Source organism: Tursiops truncatus, chromosome 1 (assembly GCF_011762595.2).
Source record: "Tursiops truncatus isolate mTurTru1 chromosome 1, mTurTru1.mat.Y, whole genome shotgun sequence".
Classification (NCBI taxonomy): domain Eukaryota; kingdom Metazoa; phylum Chordata; class Mammalia; order Artiodactyla; family Delphinidae; genus Tursiops; species Tursiops truncatus.
The window spans coordinates 129,345,301-129,359,058 of record NC_047034.1 but is presented as its reverse complement, the minus strand read 5'-3'; the positions used below and the strand labels follow the sequence as shown (position 1 = coordinate 129,359,058).

The following is a 13,758-nucleotide window of genomic DNA, read 5'->3' as shown; positions in this document are numbered from 1 at the left end:
TTAAAGATTTTCATGTGAAACACTCTATGTACTGTGCCTCCCTCTGAGACGTCAGTGGTGCCAGAGACCGTTAGGGAGTTTGTGTAAATAGAGAGCAGGCCAAGGGCTGCCCACACAAGTAGTGAGGCTCAAGGCTGTGTGTGCAGAACAGTTTCACAGTTATCCCGGGACTCCGTGGGTCTCCGTGCAGACTCATCCCGGTCTGCAGATCTGTGGGTACACAGTGCCATCAGGGGCCCCGTGGGCTTTGTTCTGTAGGTGCCTCAGACTCTAGCCGGCCAGGAGACCAAGACCAGCATGAGGAAATATCTTTCCCCGTTGATGTTAAAACAATTAAGTTTGCCAAGGAGATAAAACCAGTTAGTCTCAAAAGATCAATATTATATGTATAACTGATTCACTTTGTTATAAATCAGAAACTAACATACCATTGTAAAGCAATTATACCCCAATAAAGATGTTAAAAAAAAAGATCAATATTAACTAATGCCAACACGTATCTTGATTTAGAAAAAAAAAAACCTGACACTTCCTACAAAAGGCAGAAATAGAGTAAATAACAGGACAAAAATGCTTTGAAACATCTTTGAAATGATGGTTAATGCACAGGGTCAAAGGATAGAACTGGTTCTTGTCAGGTATTTTTTAAAATGCCTCATTTTTGTCCGTCTGCCGATGCAGGGGACACAGGTTCATGCCCCGGTCCGGGAAGATCCCACATGCCGCGGAGCGGCTGGGCCCGTGAGCCATGCCCGCTGGGCCTGCGCGTCCGGAGCCTGTGCTCCGCAACGGGAGAGGCCGCAACAGTAAGAGGCCCGCGTAGCGCAAAAATAAATAAATAAATAAATAAAATAAATAAAATAAAATACCTCATTTTTATTTAACATTGTTTTGGGAAGGATTGCACTCTATCGACACACTGAGAAAAAAATTACTTTTTGTTTTTCTAAAACTAATAGGAGCTTAGGCATTATGATTAAGGACCAAAAGAGAGCCAACTCTGATGAATGCCCCCTTTCTTCAGTTACAAAATTTAATAGCTGCCACAGAGAGTTTTTTCTTTTAATCAGCAAAAATTTATTTTGTCCTTGACATTTTATGCCAAAAATCAGCCTAGAGAGTGTGTTTTATAGCCTGAGCTGAATTGCCTTACAGGTAGAGTTTTCCTGTGAGCAGCCTTTGTTGAATTGACTTTTTTGCATTAGATAACAAACCAATATCAATTTATTAGATAATCCTTTCAGTGTTTCTGAAAGACAAAGGAAACTTAAGCAGAGCATTATGGGTAAGCATTATAGGTTCTTATGGGAGACTGAGTTGTAGGTTCCATTGGCCCCACTAGTTCCTAGCTCTGTGACCTTGAGTAAATTACTATCCCAGAGCCTGTTTCTTCTTTCATTTGGGGATCATAATAGTGCTAGCATCATAACATTGTTGCAATGATTAATGCACCTAAACATTCAGCACAACCTTGACCCTTAATGATGTCCGCAAAATATTAGTGATGCACCGCTGTATATAACTTAAAACTTTGCCTCGGAGAAGGCCTTCTTATGATTTGACAACAATAGGAATGAGCAGAAAATATGATGGTTTGACTAGCTAGAAAAACTACCCAGTGTAAGTTTAGCACAGGCAAAATCAATGTAGCTTAAAATGCTGAAAGCTGATTTTGCTTCCTAAATGTTATAGAATTGCAGTTATGTTATTAAAAGTGATAGGAGATCTATCCAAAATCTCCTGTCCTTGTTGTATCTATAAAAACAGCTGGGGTGATCCAGAAACACTGAGTAGCTGTTCAGGGCAAGGGACAGTGTTAGGCATATAAGATAGGGCAGAGAAATGTAGGTGCAATCCCTGCCTTGGTGGAGTTTTTAGTGTAACTTGGGAAGTTAAAAAATAATAAATAAAAAATCACCTAGCTCCCAAATAAGTAAGTAAGGAAAGACCCCCAGGCCGAAGCATTGGTAATGAAGCGGGGATGGATTTGAGCTGATTTTTACAGGATGGAAAGGAGAAGCAAGAAAGCCTCTTAGAGGTATTGGTTAATGCAAGAGCAAAGGCAGTAAGGTGGGAAAGAACAAGGAATGAGGGAAGGGACTGGTTAGCAATTGAAGGCTCACAACATTTAAGGCTACCTTTGAACCTGAAGTGTCTGTCTGACTGGATTGAGTAGACCTGTCCGTCAAGCCGTTCTCTACCACCAGGATTCACTACCTCGGGGTATCTTATTTTCATATCAAAAGTAAGACAGATACAGATATGAGGAAGTACTTTGCTTTTCACTCCTGTGCCAAACATAGTTTACATAGCAACACTGATAATCTGTCAGCCCACCTCTCCTGGACAGTTAATCATTTCCCTGGAATCCACTGGAATAATTTTTCTACGCATTACAAAGTATGTTTCTGAGAGTCTGTTTCCTAAGATAAGTTTGTATTCCTTCAAGTGGTATTCCTATGCATTTCTTCTCAAAGCCCAAGTGGGCAAGTTATGAATGCAGCTACCTCCATGGCCTGTTAATAATAATGTCTGACACTTATTGAGCACTTACTATGTGCCAGGCACTGTTCTAAGTCCTTCATGTGTACTCATTCATTTAATTGTCTAGACTGGAGAGCAGTAGGAGAAAAGGAAGATGGGCAGATGTTACACATGCTCTGATTAAATAATTAATCATCCATTAGTTCTACAAATATTGATATAGTGTCTGTTATGTTCCAGGCGCCATGATTCAATGCTGGTGAAATGAATGAATAGACAATGAAGGTTGAAGTAAGTTAGTAATTGCATCCTAACTGCCCGTATGGTTATTTTATCAGCATTCTACATTCTGCATAGACTGTTTATTGAACACATATTGAGTTTTTGAGAGCAGTGCTTATTCACATTTTCATGTGCATATGAACCACCTGGGAATCGTGTTCAAATACAGGTTCTGATTTGGAATCTCTGTGCTGGAACCTGAGAGTTTGCATTTCAAACAAGCTCCTGGGGGATAGTGATGCTGCCCATCTTGCTTGCTCTTTAAGTAGCAAGGTTTTAGGGACCTGAGTAAATGGCAGAAGGAAACACAAGAAAAGTAAAGACAGGACCAAATTGTCACTTTCACACGAGAAGAGGCAGCAAACCTGGGTTTGGCCACAGATCCCAGCAGAGGACTTAGCTTGATTGTTATTGTCATTGTCATTCCCATTAGATTCTTGTGCACCTGCAAAGAATCTAAGAGCTTGGACCCTCAAGGCCCAATGGCTCGGTTTATAACTCCTAACACACATCAAAGTTAAAGGAGCAGTGTGAGCTCTTCTTCTTAGGGACACGATTTGTAAGGTGTGGCAGAGAAGGTGGTGGATTGGAAGCCAGGAAACCTGTGTTCTCTTCAGAGTTCATTTACAGACTCGCCGTGTGACCCTAGTTAAGTCACAGAGCCTTTCTGTGCCTTGGTTTCCTCACCTGTAAAACAGACTAATAACATCTGTCTCGCCCACCCCCGGGCTGTGGACATTAGTAGATGAGGTAGGATGTGCAGAAGCTCGTGGAAAAGCCAAAGGAGTGCTCCAAATATGCATTTTCACAACTAAAAATTACAGGGTCCTCAGCAGTAGGCAGGAAACAGGGGCTGTCTCATGGGCTCCTACTGTGGTTTATCTATCTCCCTCTCTTTTTTTTTTTTTTAAATTTAATGACTCTCAGCTTATTCTGTATTCACAAGACATGTAGACCTTCTGGGAAGCTAGCTTTGATTTGAGAACAGGCATCTCAGCCTCTACTTGACCGATAGAAACCTCTGGACTATCATTGCTTGTCCTTCCCGACCCTGAGTGGTGGAGGGAAGGTGACATTTACTGGGCAATTTGTGCGAGTTATTTTACTTAATCCTCACAGCACTCCTCGGAGGAAGGTATTATTGCAGTGTCTCAGATGAAACACCTAAAGCTTAGCCGGGCTCATTTGCCTGTTTCATTTTGTCCCTCACAGTGAAAGAGTATCCTTCTCCACTTTGTAGCTCTCGAGATGTGATTACTTCACTTTCACAAGACTATAAAGTTAGCAAGCTCTGGGATCTGGTTAATAGTTCATCTTGGGCTTCTTATTCCAAGGGTCCATATGATGAGTTTAGGGTGAAGCCAGGAATTTTGTGCTCAACACCCAGCAGCCCCATGAAGTTGGCTGTTTTGTTACCCATGTTTTAGAGAAGAAGCAGCTGGAGACTTAGTGAGTTAAGAAACTTCTGCAAGGCCTAGTACCCCCAAGGCAGGTCAGCCGGGACCTCAGTCCTGGTCTTTCGGACTGCAGCACTCATACAACCATGTCCAATGGATTAACCACTGTCGTTGACCATCCAGGTTTAGAAATTGGCAATGGCTCTCAGTGGAAAAGAGCTACCTGAAACTAATAATAATAATAACAATATTAATGACAGACTGCCAGCTTGCTCTGCTGCTGGTAGGGTCTCCTCTGTTGGCCCTGTCACATCTCATTATGTCACAGGGCATATGAGATCACAGGGCTGAAATAACCCTGGGTGACGGATGTACGGCAGATGGCATGTGACACCTGCCCTTGGATTTCCCAGCATGGTGCTTCAGCCCCGCTTAGTTTACCAGTTGAGTGCTTGGATCCCTGAAAGAGCTGCAGTGTAACTCTGCAGCTTCCACTGGGACAGGATCCCAGACCCTGCGGAATCTTGAAAGGCACAGATCATTGGAGGAACAAAGTCCTGTTAGTTTGAACTAGTTACTTAATCTCTCCAAACCCTAGTTTTTTCATCGGTAAATGGGAATAATGGTAGCACCTCCCTCAGAGTTGTGAGGGTTGCGATTGAACCAGTGGCGCTAGACTGTTGGTAGCACCAACGAAGAGGATCATTGTAGCTTACCTTCTCCTGGATCGCATCATCCTTGATTTTTCCCTTTCCCTCTCCTCTCATTTACAATCCATCAGCACATTCTGTCACTTCATCTCTAAGTTATACCTTGAATCTGTTTTCCATGCCTAGCTACCACCATCGTCCAGATCAGCCTCAGCTCTGGCCTGGATTACTATAATAGCCTCCTATCTGGTCCCCTGCTTATATTCCTGCTGGACAGAGCATCCGGAGTGATTTTATTAAAATATAAATAGTATCATTCATTCCTTTTCTTAAAGCCTTCTGGTGGTTTCCCATTGCATGTTGGACCAATCTGTACCCTTTACCCTACAAGTTGTTACCTGATCTGGTCTCTGCCCACTGCCCCACCTTCACCTCATGCCCCTTGTCCCCAGGCTCACTGTGCTTCAGTCATGGTGACCTTCTTTCTGTTCCATGGATGGGCCAAGCCTAGTGGTCTTCGGACCTTTACACTTGCTGTTTGTTCCTCTGCCAGGAATGATGTTCCTCAAGGTCTTTGCATGGCTGGAAATGTCTTATCATTTAGAGAAGTGTCCCAATTTCTCAATAGAAAGTCACCAGGTCCCCTCCTCCAATTACTTTCTAACATGCTACTCATGCTACTCGTTTTAATTTTCTTCATGTACTCATCACAGCCTGAAATTTTCTTGCTCGTTTGTTTAATAATTTGCAGTTTATCTTCTGCTAGAAGGTAAATTCCCCGACTCTATTCACGATTACATGTCTAACTCCTAGAAAAGGGCCTGGCATATGTGAGGCACTTAGCAAACATTTATTGACTGTGAATAAATGTGATCTTTATTGTAAATTAAAAATAAATACAAACAAGTTAAAAAAAATAAGAAGAAGCCTTTCAATATTTATCTTCAACCTGAGGCCTGGGATCCAGTGGTCATGGGTGGACCTAATGGGAAGTAGTGAGTGGTCGGATCAGCCCATCCTCAGAGCATTGCTATGGTAAGAGACCAGCTGCCTCAGCCCACTGCCTCCAAATGCTTTCATTTGTATCTTCAGTTATTCGGCAAGAGCTTGCTTCCTGCTGGACTCTGTGCTGAACTCTGGGCTTTAAGCAACTAACCATGAGAGGCCTAGGCTCCACCTTCATCAAGCTTAGAGTTTGCAGGGGAGACTGGCACTGACCGCAAGCATTTTCAGATGAAACAAGTATTTAGCAAGGAGAACAGTGCAGGGGGCCCAGGGAGCATTTTGTAGGACAGACTGTCCTGGAGAATTAGGGAGGCCTCCCTAAGGGAGTGATGTTCAAACCAAATCTAGAGGATGCTTCACTTTGCCCACATTTTCTCTTGAATTTCTTATCATCGGTCCTTGAGGAAGGACTGAGAATTGTGCAGGTTGTGCAGGTTGGCCAGCAAAGGGGATGCTTCTTTTGGAATTCCTTTACCCAGAGGACACCTGTTTCTCGCTTCTATTTATAAAGTAGCCCGTATGTAAATACTAGCAGCCGCCTTGGAGGGATGTTGATATCTTCATTATAGATGAGGAAGCTGAGGCTTCCTCAGCAGAGTGGAGGGGAATTTGTGGAGGAGGGGAATTTGTCCAGTCCATGCCCCTTGTAAGTAGTACATTAAGCCCATGTTTTCATGACTTCCAGGTCCTACACTCCTTTAGACACCTTTAGGCTCATCCGCCCCTTTGTGATCATGAGCAATTTAAGGCTCAGGACATTCCATCTTATTGGCTTTGTTCCCCCAGCCACTTGGCCTGTTCTGGATTTTTAAGAGTTAAAAAGTTGGCTGATGCTCGTTTCAGTCCTAACAAAATGTCTCAATAGTCACAGCCCTTTGAGATCTCTTGGCAAGTGAGAGACCAAAAGGCAAGTAGGTCATTTTTTTGCCAGCCAGCCTAATGACTTGGCACGCCGGAGCTGGGTGGTTTTGAACCTTCGGGCTACCTCTGAGTACCTGCATCCCCACCCTTCTGCAAGTCACAAAAACTCTCTGTAAAGTGGCCAATGCAGTCTTATAGAGCTGGTCGTGGAAATGCTCATGAAATTGATCTTGAAGTGCTCGGCAATTGCAAGCTTCATAAGAATTCCTGGTAAGAATAATTAACTTATTTTGGAGGATGGATTTACTTAAGAAAACTCCATCTGCAGTAAGGGTGGGCCCCTCTTTCCTGTTGCTCCTGGCACGTGTCCTTCTCCAAGTAACATTTGTTGCAGTCTGGGTGGTTAGTCTGCATAGAGCCATCCAGAAAAGTCGGTGGGAAAAGCCAACAGGCCGTTGGCACTGAGAGACTGGGGTTGGCACCAATCACAGTGAGAACATTGCTTTTATTAGCAACTTAGTCATTTTACAGCAGGCGAGGCAGAAGTGCCTCATGTGCAGACTCAAGATGCAAATGTAGCTCTGAGGGTAAGAGGAGCAGATACAGCCAGCATCCCACAGGACTCCCAAATTATAATAGGCAGAGCACACCTTCCACTAATGTGGTGGGAAGACTTGACGCAGAGGCTTGCTTCTAGAAAGACTTGCTGTCAGTCTCTCCTAGGCTCCGTGGTGTGGTGTTTGCATCCCAGTTCTGCCACTTATCAGCTCTGTGATTTTATGATCGCATGACCAACCTCTCTGTTCTCACCTGTAAAATTGGGATGTTAATGGCATCTATCTAGTTGTTTTAAGGACTAAGCAGGTTAATACACGTAAAGTGCTTAGAACAGTGTCTGGCACTTAGTGGGTGCTCAGTGATGATTGGTTCTCATTGTTATTAAGCTGCAGCTAAACCTCCATATTGCACCTCTCAGCTTCTCCGGCCTTTAAGTGATTCCTTGGGACTCCTTGGGAATCTGAGCCATGTGGCCCTCTACTCTTTACCTCCCCCTAACAATGAAAGGACACAGTGTACCCTCGGATCAGCCCCGGTTATAGACTAAACCTCATAAAAGTCAGAGGGAAGGGTTTGGAAATTTAACACAGCTGGGCATCCCAGATGAAAAGGATACGTTTTAAAAGACCCATTACAATTTATACAGGCAAACGTACAAATAGGCGGATTGACACTTCCTGCATCTGGGATGCAGGGTTGTGACCTGACACTTTCCAGTCTCCTGACCCCTTGTATGTTTTCTCTTTCTTCCTCTTTCTTGTTTAATATAATTTTTGCTTCCTAGGCTGTCAGTAAGCACTAAATATTGGGCATCTGTCCTGTGGATTGCAGGTGTGATAAGAGAGTCGTGGTTGCTAACGTGGGGAAATCTTGCAATGTCAAAATATATGCTTTTATGTGTGAGCACATTTACCCTGTCCAGATCCCATTCATTCTTTAAAGCCCATCTCAAATATCACCTCCTCTAGGAAGCCTTCCCAGAATTCTCCTTGCACAGTTAAAATTTTTCTTTCTTTTCTTTTTTGGTTGCTTCCATAAAACTTTGACTTTAACCTTATTAAGATTGTGATTGTCTGCTTGTCTGACTCATATATTAGACTGGACGTCCCTTGAGAGGAGAGACCACAGAAGCAACCTAGAGGGATATTATGTAGTTCTTATATATCTTTGTATCCTCTAGTACTTAGGCACTCAGTATATGTTTGTCGAATGAAATGGTAAACAAATGTAAATGGTAAATAGTAAACTAATAACACTTACTGAGTGTGTTGAAAAGCAGTTCTTAGTCCCTCTGTACTGTAATGGTAGCTGACATTTACTGAGGGCTTCCTTTAGCTCTTTGCAATTTTCTTACAGGAGCTTATTTGATCATCTTAACTGCCTTACGAGAAAGTATAATTAGTTGCCATTTTATAGGTGAAGAGACAGAGGCACGTAGAAGTTTGGGAACTCATGCTGGAATTCATACCCAGCAATCTGACCCAGAACCTGGCCTCTTAACAGCTACACTAAACTGCCTTCAGAGACTTCAAAAAGAGTTTTAGAATTTTTTATGGGTCCTCCCTTCCCTCAGTTTGAAGGCAGGGATTCTGGCTTATTGGACTCTGTTGCCAAATGAGCTAAGTCAATTTATCCGTTCAGTAGAGGTCAGGTTCCTTTTTGGTTAGTTTGGGAACTATATCCCCTCCCCAATAACCTATGTTACAATGAAAGCAAGTCATAGGCTAAATCTTCCACAAGTATAGCATTTTTTAGCCAGCAGGCATAAAAATACTCATAAATCTCTTTCCTTTAGGCTCTGTGAAATCCCTTCTCTCTGTCCTGGAGGTCAACCAACCATCATTGCCTAAAAAGTTCAGGCTGAGACCAGCATTATAATAGTCTAATGTCAGAGTTGGCCAGTCTTCTAGCTGCATCGGGTGATAGACTCCCTGTGTCAGGCACATAGGGCTTTCAGGACCCAAGTGCTACTCCCAAGTCCTCTTCTTGCTAAAGTAGAGACGCCCTTACAATGCTGCAAGCCAATCACATTTCTTGAATGTTGATCAATGAAAATTTTTTTCTAGTGCCCCTTATTAATTCATGTTTGTTAATGACTCCTCTAAGCAGATTTAGACAATATTTGATGTGCTTAGAGTTGCATCTTTTACATTCTAACTAACCACCTCTCAGTGTAAACTCCTAGTTAGGGTACTTGAAATGTTAATAACTGCTCCCCCGAGAATACAGACTTCTGTTTAGGCTATGTAAATAACCGTCCATCCCTCAGAGGTAGATTAAGTTTAATTTAGAAACATAGTGTCCATCTCATCATCAGTACTGCGGGGCTTTGAAGTAAATCACTGATAAAGTGACAGCCTTGCTCAAAGATTGTGTAGAATAGTAGAAAGAGGTGGGCTTAGAGGTCAGGCAGGATTTGAACCCTTGTCCAGCTGACTCTATGGCTGTTGCTGTGGAGGGGGGCTGTGCATGGGTGTTTCCCAGCCACCTTGGGGAAACCTGGCCATCTGCTGGGTTTTCAATCCACTGATTTTTACCTGAAGCTTGAAGACTGGACCTGGGTGATGGAAGAACAGGCTCTGGGGCCAGAAAGAACTGGCAGAGTGGGCAGGGCTGTTCACAGCCTTCGTTGCCCACCTGCCCTGAAGCCCTTTCTCTCTGCATCTCAGCAGTAATCACCAGCAGTCCCCAAAGATGCCTTTCCCCTGCCCAGTGGCAAGACCAGGGATCGTGCCACACTTAATTGACTTGTGTTGAAAGTTACAAGAACTGCTCTTCCCTTTAATTTTCCCTAAATTAAACACTGTGAAAGGATGAGATGATGGGAAATGATCAAGAATCCTGAGAGAGAGTCATTGTAGTGGTTGACTTGCGCTGTCTCTCATAGCTGTTGGACCTTGGCCAAGTGAGTCTCATTTTTTTAATGTATAAAACAGGGTTGATAACGTTGGCCTCAATGGTTGTGAGGGTCAATGAGATTCTCCATTTAAGTGCCTGCTGTTAGGCAGGAACTTAATCAATATTCCTTTACATTCCCAGAAATGAGCCTTGATAGCCTAGTGTGGGTTTCAAACCTTCATTCAAATGTCTGGCACATCATAGGTGCTCAGTATTGGATGACTGATGAATGTGGTTGCTTTGCTCTCTTTCCAGGCTTTTAGCTAGAGCACAGAAGGGTTAGGAGGCCATTAAAAGGTGCTACCATTTAAGGGGCAAAGATAGTAACGACTGTTGGACACCAGCTACCACCAAGTGCTTTCCATGTTATTTAATTACAATAATCTTGAATAACTTTATTATGCTTATTTTTAAATGAAGAAATTATGGCTCTGAGAGGTTCAGTGAGAAAGCCAAAGTCACCAACCTAAGTGGTGGGGCTGGAATCTGTATCCAGAGTTGATTCCAAATCCTGTGTTCCCACCCACCAAGCCCATGAGAATGTTTAGCCTGTGTATCTCAGGTGAGACATGCCATCTGCTTGAATTGAACATACAAGACCCAGAACAAGTTCCACATTTCAATATCTGGACACGGGGTAGGTGTGGCTTCTGTACAATGAGCTGCCGTGAGTGACGAAGTGGAGAGAAGCAGGGTGAGGGCTGTTTGGAACCTCAGTGCTTGGGAGCCAGGCTTTATCTCAGCTCCGGCCTCCGTTCAGCTGTGGCTTTGCAGGCACAGGACTCAGTGTGGGCTCAGGCTGTTGGTGAGGAGCTATGTCACAGAGAGTAAGAGGCAGTGATGGCAAACATAAGGGATTCAATGAGAAGAACAAGTTCAGGAGCCTGTGGGTGACCGATAGTGGTATGGACTGGGTGTCTGCCATGGAGCGAGGGGCCCTGGAGCTTTGCATTGAGGGTCCTTACTCTGAGCTATACCCTCCTGGTTTGAACCCAGGCCTGCCACTCACTGGTGACCTTGGTCAAGGCTCAGTCTGCTCATCTGTATAATGGGCATTATGCTAATGATATCAACCTCATCGCCTTGTCACGTCAAGTTGACAATTTTCAACACAGTATCTGGCTCTTGTATGCATATAAAGAAATGTTAGGTATTATCATTGACCAAAAGGCCACATTCTACCCTGAACTTTACTTATTTCCTGAATGGATCTTGTGGGATGATTTTGACAGATAAATCTATTTCCTGAATTCTTACCCTCTGACTTAGATTTAGAACTGCTGGGCAGAATCCAATTTAACACATATTTAAATTTCACAGAAAGAAAACATTTGGGTTGGCCTTGGTAGGGTTTCCTTTTTTAAAAAGTTTATTTAAAAATTTTTGTTTTTGCGGTGTCAGTGTCTTGAGTGACAGACAGACTGTGTCTAATGTCTGGGGCTGAGAAAATCTAGTGAGAGTCAGGCCCACGGGGTCAAATTGGCCTTTCAGACAGAGCCTGTCATAGACTTTCTGAGGATTTAGACGATGTAAAGGGGAGTTAACCCATCCCACATTGTAAATTATTTTTTCAAAGGAAAAACAAGGGAGCCAAGAAGCAATTTGTCATGATTCTTTTACATTTTGACTGGGTAAGAATTTAGCAATCTGCCATCCTTCTCCAGCTCTGTGTGATTTGGGAGAATTTCTATAAACCAAATGTTTAAGAGTAACCTGTTTGTTTTTTCATTGAAATGTAAAATATAATCCAATAATCCATGCAACCCCTCCCCCCACCGCTACCAAAACTATTGTCCATGTGTTAGCTAGACTGTCGTAGGGAAGGGATGGGGTTACAACAAAGTGTGCTTTGCTTGGCAGAAACTAACCATTCAATGGCAAAAAGTGCCAAACACTTGATGTTTTGAAAAGGTTACAGTGCATTCCAGTCAACAAGATACCACAGTGCAAACAACCAACCAAGCGCCCACTTCCTTGCAGTTTTTTGACTGCCTAGAGTAACCTTCACCTCGTTATAATGATCGTGCCAACCCTGTCATGAATACGCATGCGTAAGACTTTCCCGGTCCAGCAGTTTGGGGAGACGGCTTTGAGAGCTATCTCCCTGTCTCCTTACTCGTCACAAGTAGTCAACGTTCCCTGTCTCCGTACTCGTCACAGGTAATAAATGCTTCTGCTTTGATTGAAAATACTTCGGTGTGTTCATTGGCTATGCACCCCGAGTGACGGACCCGTTGAGTCCAGTAACTCATGTTCCTTGACAGCAAAAGGTAATTTTCAGCCTTTGGTTAGAGAAACAGAGTGGAGGAACTTCATGCTTATAACTTAGCTTTACCAGTCCAGGAGATCATTTACTAGCATCAGGTGGGCAAAGACGTAATTCTGCAACTTCTGAAGTCCAGGCTCTGCTGGCTACTAGTAAAATCATCTTTGTCTCAAAATTCAGTGCAAATAATTGAGTACCTATATTCTCACAGTTCTAGGGGATGAAAGTACAATGATGTGGTGACATGGTTCCTGACGGGGCGTTAGAACTTAATAATATTGATGATGATGTTAATGATGATGGAGGAGGAGAAGCAGCAGTTGCAGCAGCTGCCGTTCACGCAGCATCTGTGCCACTCACTTTCTGCACCTTTTCTCATTTAGTCATCTCATAACAGCAAATGCCTGCTTGAAGGAGGTTATTTTTAACCTCATTTAATAGATATGGTAAAGAAATTTCCCTGATATTAAGCAACTTGGTCGTCTCCAAAGAGAACAAGTAGATCAGCTTGTCTTCAGACCTGGATCTGCCTTTTCAAAGACTGTGCTTGAAACCAGGATGCTACACTTGTGCAGGGATTAAAGCCGATGTGTAAGAAGATCACCAGAATATGCTGTGGTGTGTGTGAAAGCAGGGGTATCCCAGGTGCTTTGGGAAAACGGATGAGAGACTCCCCTTTGCCTGGGATGCTGGGCATGGTCTCCTAGAGGAGGCTCCAGTGGAGCTGGGTCTGGGGGTGATTGAGTAGGTGTTTCCACTGCTGAGGAAACGGAAAGAAGGCTTTGCCAGTAGGAGACACAGCTAATGGGAAGTTGTGGCACACTGGGCGGGGTGGGGAACGCAGGGAAATGGTCAGCTTCGTTGTACAGGAAGACACAATCAGGCCCACGTGTACTGGGACTAGAGAAAATCAAGTTTCTCTAACTAAAACCTCCAATGTGGTTAAAACATTCTAATCATTTACCACTTGTTTTTTTCATGCTATGGTTTGGTTACTGAGAAGGCCTCTTCTCTGGATTATATATAATGTTCACATACCTGATCACTGAGAAAGGAAGCCAAGACCATATTTAATCACAAACTGTACAGTGTCAGAAAAGGTCCTGGTACCCTGTCTTGTCACTGCCAAGAGTGGTAGTAATTTACAGCTTGAAACGGCAGCTGGAGCAGGAGGGAGCCTTGAAAACAGTCAGATTTGTTGGTTCACTTCGGTTAACACAGAGGTCAGAGCAGTTTCTGTCTAGCACATGAGATAACTTTTGAAATGTTTGACAAGTTGCAGGTAGCATTACAGGAACATCCACACTTGTGATAAAAAGGAGTTATTTATGAGGTAGCTAAGGTTTCAAATGTAAAA

The 13,758-nt window shown here is 43.4% G+C and overlaps 1 protein-coding gene across 3 annotated transcripts in view; it reads left to right on the top strand.

Moving 5' to 3' along the window:
• ROR1 (receptor tyrosine kinase like orphan receptor 1) overlaps positions 1-13,758 on the top strand; it is a 409,060-nt gene that overhangs the window by 150,038 nt on the left and 245,264 nt on the right. The window lies entirely within an intron of this gene.